The sequence below is a fragment of the Odontesthes bonariensis genome, chromosome 8 (assembly GCF_027942865.1).
Source record: "Odontesthes bonariensis isolate fOdoBon6 chromosome 8, fOdoBon6.hap1, whole genome shotgun sequence".
Classification (NCBI taxonomy): domain Eukaryota; kingdom Metazoa; phylum Chordata; class Actinopteri; order Atheriniformes; family Atherinopsidae; genus Odontesthes; species Odontesthes bonariensis.
In genome coordinates this window covers 21,251,368-21,263,232 of record NC_134513.1, presented here as the reverse complement: position 1 = coordinate 21,263,232, position 11,865 = coordinate 21,251,368, and the positions used below count along the sequence as shown (strand labels likewise).

General features: G+C 44.9%; 1 non-coding gene across 1 annotated transcript; it reads left to right on the top strand.

Moving 5' to 3' along the window:
• Window positions 1-6,647: 6,647 nt before the first annotated feature.
• Window positions 6,648-6,721, top strand: trnan-guu (transfer RNA asparagine (anticodon GUU)). The gene has a single exon. It is a non-coding gene; the product is annotated as a tRNA-Asn (tRNA).
• The last annotated feature ends 5,144 nt before the right edge of the window (window positions 6,722-11,865 follow it).

Here is an 11,865-nt window from a genome sequence, read left to right as displayed (position 1 = left end):
CATTCCCGACCCGAAGAGAGCATTCCACCCTTTTCCGGCCGAAGACCATGGTCTCAGATTTGGAGGTGCTGATGTTCATCCCAGCCGCTTCACACTCGGCTGCGAACCGCTCCAGTGAGAGCTGAAGGTCACGGCCTGACGACGCCAACAGAACCAAATCATCCGCAAAAAGCAGAGATCCGATTCTGAGGTCGCCAAACTGGACCCCCTCAACGCCCTGGCTGCGCCTAGAAATTCTGTCCATAAAAATTATGAATAGAATCGGTGACAAACACTGCATGAAAAGAGGGATTTGTGGATGTATGTGGCCCCTTACATATGTTGAGCCCCTGCATTTGCGGTGGTAAAAGTGAAAACTTGGCCCAAGTTGTCGCAAATTTACCTGGCAACTGCTCCCCCATGCCCCCCTCCCCTCCCCTACTTAGGAGAGCCTTTAATATGTAAATGTCAGTGATCAGGTCAGGAGCTGCCACAGTCATTTTCAAATGGGGTGGGGTGAGGTGAGGTGGGGGATGGGCAGGCCTGTTTCTATAAGTTCATCCCCATCACCTCCAACTCCAGCCAAGTTTGTTGCTGTGTTGTCTTGAAAAAGAAGAGGTGCACGCTGTCTGCTGGTGACAGGTGATGCATATCTGTTTTTTTTTCTCCCAAACACCTCTTTTGTAATACCGCTTTTTGTGGGCAAAATTCAAGGATTCAAGGATTCAAAGATTTATTGTCATATGCGCAGTTAGAAACGTGTTTCCCTGAACAATGAAATTCTTTTCTTTGTTGCCCGCACTGGATGTCCAAATGTATAATAATAAAGATAAGATAAAGATAAAATAAGCATGCAACAGCAATATTCTAAAAGGCTTCTTAAATAAAATAGAAATATAGAAATAAAACTATAGAAATCTGGCCTGTATACATAATGTGCAGTAGTGCGCTCAGTGTTTTATTGTGTATGGCTTAATTCGGTGTCACAATGGTCACAATATCGCCGAGGTCTTTTCTTTGTCCTTGCAGAGTCCATTTTTGTGTCAAAACAGTGTAAATTGCCAGCTGTGGTCAGACAACATTAAATAGCAAAAGGACGAGAGGTTGTCTCGCGAGTATTCCGTGTAATGACGTATACGCATATGATTGGTGGAGCTTAACGGCTCGCATAAGCTCTCGTTCAATCACGTATGAGAAACATTGTGTCGTGCAGTGTAAACAAAAAGTTTAAGGAGCAGATCTGGTGGCAGAAAGGGAGACAGAAGGAGACAGAAGGAGACTGAAGGAGACTGAAGGAGACTGAGGGAGACTGAGGGAGACTGAGGTCCCGTGCTGTGAAAACTGCCCTGGTTTGCGGAATACAATGGCTGGAAGACGACTTGCTTTCAACTCCCCAGCAACTCTCTGCGGGTCTACAGGTTTGTGTGTTTTTTTCTACTTGCACATTACCATTTGATTGTTTAATTTTAGTCTTGTTGACACTGTACAGCACTTGGGACAGTTCTCGCTGATTTTAAATGTGCTGTGTATTAAACTTACTTACTCACTTGCTTACAGGCAGATCAAATGAAAGTCCTGTTGAATGCTATGACCGGGATGTCTCGTATGGTGGCCAGCACTGGATACGGTCGTGGAGAGGGTTCTGGAGGGAATCGACCAGAGATTCGCTAGGTTGGAGGCAAGATGGCCGTCGAGAACGGACTGGAGTTACATTCCAGAGAAGTTGAAGAGCGCAAGAGAAGGTGGATACAGAATCCGAAAATCGCGGTAGAGTAGGTTATTGACTGTGGCTTTAGGCTAAACTCAACTTAATTGTGTCCATCACGTGAAAACCAGTGTGAGTTGCTTTATTTAAAAAAATGAATTTCGTGTTTTCAATTTATAGGAAGCAGTTCGCCGCCTGCATAACTCACCGTGGCATTATAATCCAGGTCAAGGGTAAGAATAAGTGAATGTTCTCCCAATATCTAGTTGAGTTGGACCTGATGTTACGTTACGTCAATGCAGTTTTTTTTTATTAACCATAGGCCTGTTGTTTTTACAGGCTACTGTCACCTCACAATATGGATGTAACGAGTCGCTTGAAGGAGGCGGTGTCAAACAGTCCGAACTTCAGAGAGGTAGACGGCGGCACTATCGAGGGTGAGCGGCGCTGACTTTTACCACGGCTCTGGCACTGATACTTTTAAGCACTGGTCATTTTATTCATTCTTCTTGTTTGTTTTTTTCAGCAGCGTGACGGACCTGTGTGCTGTGCTACAGGCGCGTCTTGAAGCCAACCCGAAATACTCACACCACAGAAGAGTGAAAGAGAGTAAGAACATATACGCTGCCAATATGACTTTCGTTACTTTATAGACAAGTTGTCAATATGCTGTGCATGGATAGACTATGTTTTGATTATTTATTGGTTATTCCAACAGCTCCCAGAAGCCAGCTTCTGATCCAGGATGAGGACGTCTGACAACTCCCGCAGACCCTGCAGGGACCGGAGGAATGCGAAGAATGCGGATTCCAAACGGCGGCGTTTAGGCTTATTGTGTATATTGTAGGCTACAGCAGTGTGTGTGTATAGTTTTCAATTCTTTATTATCAACATGGTTCTTATTACACTGTAAGCTATGTACATTGTGTGGTGTGGCAATAAAAGCGCTTTAAAAAAGAGAAGTTTCCTGTTTCATTTCCTCAATAGATTCACGTCATTCATGCCTGCATTCATAGCCTAGTCATAGTGCAGCTTATAAGAATGACGTGAATATATGAAGTACACAAACATCCCAGGAATATTAGTAATCATAATCACAATCATTAATCATAATTGCTGAGTGATATGCCCATATAAAGTATGCATATATCAACCTTATTGGCCAATGGGCAGTCAGCTTTACAGGAGCTTTTTTATGTAATCACGTGCCTTTTTCGTCCAATACCAGCAAGGCCAGTGAGAGGTCCAGGCACTCTCACAGCGGGGTGCTAATCGCTGGGCTATTAGCACCCCGCTGTGTGAGCCTGCCGCGAGTCGGGTTCGTTTCCGACGATTTTCTCGCTCAACAAACTTAAAGTTTGTCTGCCTGCAAGCGCCCAGGTGCGTCCGAAAATTAGGCAAATTCGCGGATGTTCACTGCCGTCCACAGTGACACAAATCCCTCTTTTCGTGCAGTGAAAGGGCAGCCCTGACGGAGTCCAACCCTCACAGGAAACATGTCCGACTTACTGTCGGCAATGCGGACCAAACTCTGACACCGGTCATACAGGGACCGAACAGCCCATATCAAGGAGTCCGGCACTCCATACTCCTGGAGCACCCCCCACAAGAGTTCCCGAGGGACACGATCGAACGCCTTCTCCAAGTCCACAAAACACATGTAGACCGGTTGGGCGAACTCCCATGCTCCCTCCAGGATCCTGCGGAGGGTATAGAGCTGGTCCACTGTTCCACGGCCAGGATGAAAACCACACTGCACCTCCTGAATCCGAGATTCGACTATCCGGCGGATCCTCCTCTCCAGTACCCCCGAATAGACCTTACCAGGGAGACTGAGGAGTGTGATCCCCCTATAGTTGGAACACACCCTCCGGTCCCCCTTTTTAAAGAGGGGGACTACCACCCCGATCTGCCAGTCCAGAGGCACTGCCCCCAATGTCCACGCGATGCTGCAGAGGCGTGTCAACCAAGACAGCCCCACAACATCCAGAGCCTTGAGGAACTCAGGACGGACCTCATCCACCCCCAGGGCCTTGCCGCCGAGGAGTTTTTTGACCACCTCGGCAACCTCAGCCCCAGAAATGGGAGGTCCCACGTCCGAGCTCCCCTACTCTGCTTCCTCATCGGAAGGCGTGTCGGTAGGATTGAGGAGGGCCTCGAAGTATTCCCCCCACCGACTCACGACGTCCCTAGTTGAAGTCAGCAGAGCCCCGCCCTCACCATACACGGTGTTGACGGTGCACCGGTTCCCCCCCCGAGCCGCCGGATGGTGGACCAGAATCTCCTCGAGGCCATCCGGAAATCGTTCTCCATGGCCTCCCCGAACTCCTCCCAGGCCCGAGTTTTTGCCTCAGCAACCGCCGAGGCTGCGTTCCGCTTGGCCTGTCGGTACCCATCAGCTGCTTCCAGAGTCCCACTGGCCAAAAAGGCCAGATAGGACTCCTTCTTCAGCTTGACGGCCTCCCTCACCACTGGGGTCCACCAGCGGGTTCGGGGATTGCCGCCACGACAGGCACCGACCACCTTGCGGCCACAGCTCCGGTCGGCCGCCTCAACAATGGAGGCACGGAACATGGCCCATTCGGGCTCAATGTCCCCCACCTCCCCCGGGACATGGTTGAAGCTCTGCCGGAGGTGGGAGTTGAAACTCCTCCTTACAGGGGATTCCGCCAGCCGTTCCCAGCAGACCCTCACAATACGTTTGGGCCTGCCAGGTCTGACCGGCTTCCTCCCCCACCAGCGGAGCCAACTCACCACCAGGTGGTGATCAGTTGACAGCTCCGCCCCTCTCTTCACCCGAGTGTCCAGGACATACGGCCGCAAGTCCGACGATACGACTACAAAGTCGATCATCGAGCTGCGGCCTAGGGTGTCCTGGTGCCAAGTGCACATATGGACACCCTTATGCCTGAACATGGTGTTCGTTATGGACAGTCCGTGACGAGCACAGAAGTCCAACAGGGCGATAAGTATGCCCACACCTGCTCTACGCCTCTCACCGCGGGCAACTCCAGAGTGGAAGAGAGTCCAACCCCTCTCGAGGAGGCTGGTTCCGGAGCCCAAGCCATGCGTCGAGGTGAGTCCGACTATTATATATTAATTATATTTTAATTATATATTATATTAATTATTCTAGATTATACTGTATTTTGGATTTATAGAGATCCTATGTACATGTGTGTTTGGAGCTACTGGGGACTTGAATTTCCCTGAGGTAGTCATCCCAAGGGATAAATAAAGTTCAGTCATGGGGCAAATAAATGTGAAATATTGAAATTTTTATTTCAAAAAATAAACATGGATTTCGTCTGTAGTGTGATAATTAGCTTACTACTTTGATGTTTATAATAACCTAAACGTTTGAGAATTAAGCAAGTTATGTCTTGAATGTTTCACCATCAACACAATGTTGACGGCGAGAGAGCTGCCTGTGGTAAGATAAGCCATCTGCGGACGTTCGACTCGTTGCCCAACAACGCGGACGAGACATCAAGCCATTCTATACATATCTATGGCTGAGAGGCTGCTGCAGCTTAATAACTTTTAATCAGTCCAGCAGGGGGCAGTAATGCTCCTCACACAGCTGGAAGTCATGAGTGGAAATGGTCTCTGAGTTAATAACAGATGTGGAGCAACAACTGGAGGAAAAAGAGAAATAAATCAAATATAAAGGAAACAAAGGAAGAGCTGCAGAGAACGGAGGAGAAAGAAACTCTTTACTGGAGTATAAAACAGATGTGGAGCAACAACTGGAGGAAACAGAAAGGGAAATAGAAGCAGCGAATGAATGATTAAAAGAGCTCGAGCAACAACTGCGGCAGACAAAAGAGGAAAAAGAAAAGGACAACTTGGACTGCAAGAAAAAGATTCTGGAGGGCCGTGGAGGAGCACGTGGGCCTGCTCGGGGAAGGGATCTGGAGGCGCACGCTGGTGCTAATAAAAAAGTGTAATATCTACAGATACTTGAGAATCATGCTCATGTCACACTTTGAGCTTTTTTTTCAGTAAAACTCTTTTAATCTTTGCAATATTACAACTTATTAGGAATTAAAATTAAAGATTAAAAAAAAGATTTTAAGTTAAAGTTATTTATTTAAAATGTTGTTGAATATATTTTTGTACATTTAAAAACTGTATTTTCATAATCATATCTTCGTAACAGTGAATCGAAAGCTTATTTTTTAAATATATCCTAAAGTTTTTGCATATTCATATTGGATTTTAACGTAATTTTAAGGGCATTTTTTACACTTTACCACGTAAACTAATAACAAAGTAAAGTGATAAGTTGCATTTAATACTCATTTTTATTAATAGAAATGTGCAAAAAGTGTGATTGAGCGTACTATTGATAAGATAGCATATTAATGGTATGTAGTCTAAATTTTTAGCATCCATATAAAGCGAAGTCAGTATATTTAATTTTACTGCTTCATCCTGTAAATGTTTTTATACACATGTACTGAGGAGTACTTTAAGTTGTTCCACTTCAGCACAAAAATGTACAATAAAAACACTTCAAATTCACATTTTCTACAGTTTAATTACAAATAAAACATACTCAGCGTAAAACTGGTTGTTCCAAAATAGTAAAGTTAACTAATCATTACCATTAAAGCAATACAATGTAACTTCTCTATGCCGACCGAGAAGGTAAGAGTAATTAAATGTACTTGGGTGCGTGAGAGGGGTCTATTTGTTTTTGTGGTAGGTGTGCCAGAAAGCAGGTCGAAGTACTTCCGCTCAGCTCCCGGGCCAGTCCCGGGCCGGTCCAGCAAAGTTACATAGCGCAGTTTTCCAACTCAGACCCCCGAAGGGCATAGGAGACAGGCCAATCGTAATATTAAAACTCATTCTAGCCGCACAATTTTTTTCAAGCTGTTATTTTAAGGTAGAAATGTTACCGCCATGAGGGAGCAGTCAAGCTCAAAGCCACGCCCACTGCCAACAAAAGCCAGGCAGAGTGTCTGTGGCGCAATTGGTTAGCGCGTTCGGCTGTTAACTGAAAGGTTGGTGGTTCAAGCCCACCCAGGGACGTTCTGACTTATGTGTATTACTTGAGTTAACGCAAACATTCTGCCGCCAAAACGCTCTCCTTACGCATTATACACGCTCCTTGGCAAAATATTTCTCCAAGGGTGACCTGTTAAGTGCAGTGTAATGCATGACTCAACCTGGAGGCTCCTCTGTCTTTTGTCAAAATTGCACAAGCAAAGTGAAAAAACAACCTTTTTGTCATATTGCTATGAAAGTCACACACAAACGAAAAAAAAGATTCAAAAAGGCTGAGACACCAAATGAGGGCACTTGGGAAAAAATTTGACATTAAATCTCTTTCCTTAACAAGTCAGACCAGGACGTTATTGACTACTTGTTGTGTGCTACTTTACTTGTTACCTACACAGCAGATATCAACCTTATGACAAACATAAAGAAATCGAACACACACTGTAATGAAAGGATGAGGGTCTGCACTCCTGCATACAATCAGCAATTAGTGAATCAGTACAAAGCAACTCCTGTTGTTGGAAGCGTCAGTCTTCGAACGAAGACTGTCGTACAAAGGCACTTGACTTTTTCAAGTCCGACTTTCTCAAGGACGATTTTCATCTGGACGGTCCCTGTAAGTGTAAAGTACCATTTTTTTCAAGAAACCATGTGCTTCATTCCCGTTCTCTCCTCTCGGTCTTGGCGCCCACGCAGATACAGCGTCAATCCCCAGAGGCCGGGACCCCACTAACCTCATCCACCCTTCTCTCTCTACTCATGTTGAGCAAGTGGTGGCAGGGGGGCTGTGGAACTGCCAGAGGAAAACCCCCATGAAAAGTAAACTTCCTGAAGACCTTCTTGCCTTCCAGTCCTTGCTTTCCACTTTTTCCTCCTCTCTCTCTGCTGCAAAAACTGCCTTCTTCTGTAACAAAATTCAAACTTCTGCTTCCAACCCCAAAAAGCTCTTCCAAACTTTCTCATCCCTCCTCCAACCCCCACCCCTCTCCCCTCCTCCTCCCTCCTCCCTGACGATTTCGCCGACTTCTTTGACAAGAAGGTTAACGATATCCGATCTTCCTTCCCTCACCTCCCAGCTGTCCACACCACCCACACCTGTCGCCCTCCCACTCCTCCCTCCCTACCACCTTCTCCCTCACCTCCCTCTATGTCCCACTTCTCTCCCCTCTCTGCAAATGAGGTCCTTCACCTTGTAACATCCAGCCGCCCCACCACATGTTCCCTTGACCCAGTCCCTTCCCCTCTCCTTCATTCTGCTGCACCTGATCTTCTTCCTTACATGACCCACCTCATTAACACATCTTTGACATCAGGCTCTTTTCCTTCTGCTTTCAGGACTGCCAGAGTCACTCCTCTTCCAAAGAAACCAGCTCTTGACCCTTCAGATATCAAGAATTACAGACCGGTATCCCTTCTACCCTTTCTGTCCAAAACTCTTGAACGTGCTGTCTTTAAACAACTGTCCTCTTACCTCCACCAGAACAACCTCTTGGATCCCTACCAGTCCGGGTTCAAGGTGGGCCACTCAACTGAGACGGCCCTCCTAGCAGTAACTGAGTCACTCCAAACTGCTCGAGCTAACTCTCTCTCCTCTGTCCTGATTCTCCTGGACCTTTCTGCAGCATTTGACACAGTGAACCTCCTTCTCTCTACCCTGGAGGGAATGGGGGTTTCGGGCTCTGCACTCTCCATCTTCTCAACCTACCTGACAGATCGCTTCTACCAGGTCACACTGAGAGGTTCTGTGTTGAAGCCACGTAGGCTCACCACCGGGGTTCCCCAAGGTTCGGTCCTGGGTCCTCTTCTTTTCTCCCTCTACACATCATCTCTTGGTTCTGTCATCCACTCCCATAACTTTTCCTACCACTGCTATGCAGACGACACCCAGCTGATTCTGTCTTTTCCCCCTTCTGACACCCAAGTGGAAGCATGCATAGCTGCGTGCCTGGCAGACATCTCGGGGTGGATGTCGATGCACCACCTTAAGCTCAACCTGGACAAGACTGAGCTGGTGTTTCTCCCGGGGAAGGGCTGCCCATTTAGAGACCTGGCCATCACCATGGATGACTCTGTGGTGACATCAACCCGGACCGTGAGGAATCTGGGTGTGACCCTGGACGACCAACTGTCGTTCTCGCCAAACATCGCATCAGTGACCCGTTCCTGCCGATTCCTCCTCTACAACATCCGGAGGATTCACCCCTTCCTCACCGACAAGGCAGCACAGGTGCTCATCCAGGCTCTTGTCATCTCCCGCCTGGACTACTGCAACTCCCTCCTTGCTGGCGCCCCGGCTTCTGCCAACAGACCTCTGGAGCTGGTTCAGAAAGCTGCTGCTCGTCTGGTGTTCAACCTCCCCAAGTTCTCCCACACCACTCCCCTTCTCTGCTCTCTACACTGGCTCCCTGTAGCTGCTCGCATCCAGTTTAAGACTCTGGTGCTGGCCTACAGGGGAGTGGAAGGAACAGCTCCTTCATACCTCCAGGCTATGGTCAAGCCCTACACCCCCGCCCGACCACTTCGCTCTGCGGCCACCAGGCGCCTGGCTGCCCCGTCACTCAGGGGTCCCTGCGCACGATCGACACGGTCACGGCTTTTCTCTGTTCTGGCACCCCGATGGTGGAACGATCTCCCGACTGATATCAGGAAAGCTGAGTCGCTGCCCATCTTTCGCCGTAGGCTGAAAACCCATCTCTTCAAGGAAAACTACCCTCCTCTGTTCTAGTTGCTTACGCACCTATTGTTTCCTCCACCACTGGCACAGTCTATATTTTCATTACCCCCTACCCGAACCAGGGTTTGAATCCCATTCCTGCTTTTCTTACCTCTTTTATTTCTTCCCCTACCCGAACCAGGGTTTGCATCCCATTCCTGCTTTTCTTACCTCTTTTTTTTCTTCCCCTACCCAAACCAGGGTTTGCATCCCCACCCCGCTGTGACTGGTGTGCAGTTGGTGAGAGGCTGAGGTATCTGACTTATCGCACTTACTCTAGAACTAGTTTTGCTCTTAGCTGTTTGGTATTGGAAGGAAATGCACTTGTTATTTCTTGTGACCTGAAGTTCTTTTGCCTACTGATGTTGAACGCACTTATTGTAAGTCGCTTTGGTTAAAAGCGTCTGCAAAATGAATGTAATGTAATGAAAAATACAACATTTTTATGTATTTTGACACCTGCCTCTTGTGAACAAGGAAAACCTCCATGAAAACATTTAAGTAAGGAACAATTGGAAGAACTCTTGTGAAGAAATACACAAGAAGGGACCCTCTTCCAAGGTCTGAAGGTGTCAAAATACTCAAGATTTACCTACGTGTGTTTTAATCTTGACATTTCACAGAAAATTTGTCAATTACAAAAGAGAAAATAACATAAATAAAAGGAAACTTATCCATTTGAACAATAAATACAGAAAAATACAACATATTTATGTAATTTGAAACCTGCCTCTTGTGAACAAGGAAAACCTCCATGAAAACCTTTAAGTAAGGAACAATTGGAGGAACTCTTGGCAAGAAATACACAAGAAGGGACCCTCTTCCAAGGTCTGAAGGTGTCAAAATGCTCAAGATTTACCTACGTGTGTTTTAATCTTGAGATTTTACAGAAAATTTGTGAATTACAAAAGAGAAAATAACATAAATAAAAGGAAACTTATCCATTTGAGAAAACTAAATACAGAACAATACAACATTTTTATGTATTTTGACACCTGCCTCTTGTGAACAAGGAAAACCTCCATGAAAACATTTAAGTAAGGAACTCTTGGGAAGAAATACACAAGAAGGGACCCTCTTCCAAGGTCTGAAGGTGTCAAAATACTCAAGATTTACCTACGTGTGTTTTAATCTTGACATTTTACAGAAAATTTGTCAAATGCAAAAGAGAAAATAACATATTTAAAAGGAAACTTATCCATTTGAAAAAACTAAATAGAGAAAAATACAACATATTCATGTATTTTGACACCTGCCTCTTGTGAACAAGGAAAACCTCCATGAAAACATTTAAGTAAGGAACAATTGGAGGAACTCTTGGGAAGAAATACACAAGAAGGGACCCTCTTCCAAGGTCTGAAGGTGTCAAAATACTCAAACTTAAAACAAAAATAGGTAAATCATAAGATGTTTTAGAAAATTTGTCAAACACAAAAGAGAAATTAACATAATTGAAAGGAAACGTATCCATTTGAACAATAAATACAGAAAAATACAACATATTTATGTATTTTGACACCTGCCTCTTGTGAACAAGGAAAACCTCCATGAAAACCTTTAAGTAAGGAACAATTGGAGGAACTCTTGGGAAGAAATACACAAGAAGGGACCCTCTTCCAAGGTCTGAAGGTGTCAAAATACTCAAGATTTACCTACATGTGTTTTAATCTTGAGATTTTAAAGAAAATTTGTCAATTACAAAAGAGAAAATAACATAATTGAAAGGAAACTTATCCATTTGAACAATAAATACAGAAAAATACAACATTTTTATGTATTTTGACACCTGACTCTTGTGAACAAGGAAAACCTCCATGAAAACCTTTAAGTAAGGAACAATTGGAGGAACTCTTGGGAAGAAATACACAAGAAGGGACCCTCTTCCAAGGTCTGAAGGTGTCAAAATACTCAAGATTTACCTACGTGTGTTTTAATCTTGACATTTTACAGAAAATTTGTCAATTACAAAAGAGAAAATAACATAATTAAAAAGGAAACTTATCCAGTTGAACAATAAATAGAGAAAAATACAACATATTCATGTGTTTTGACACCTGCCTCTGGTGAACAAGGAAAACCTCCATGAAAACCTTTAAGTAAGGAACAATTGGAGGAACTCTTGGGAAGAAATACACAAGAAGGGACCCTCTTCCAAGGTCTGAAGGTGTCAAAATACTCAAGATTTACCTACGTGTGTTTTAATCTTGAGATTTTACAGAAAATTTGCCAAATACAAACGAGAAAATAACATAAATAAAAGGAAACTTATCCATTTGAAAAAACTAAATACAGAAAAATACAACATATTTATGTATTTTGACACCTGCCTCTTGTGAACAAGGAAAACCTCCATGAAAACCTTTAAGTAAGGAACAATTGGAGGAACTCTTGGGAAGAAATACACAAGAAGGGACCCTCTTCCAAGGTCTGAAGGTGTCAAAATACTCAAGGTTAAAACACA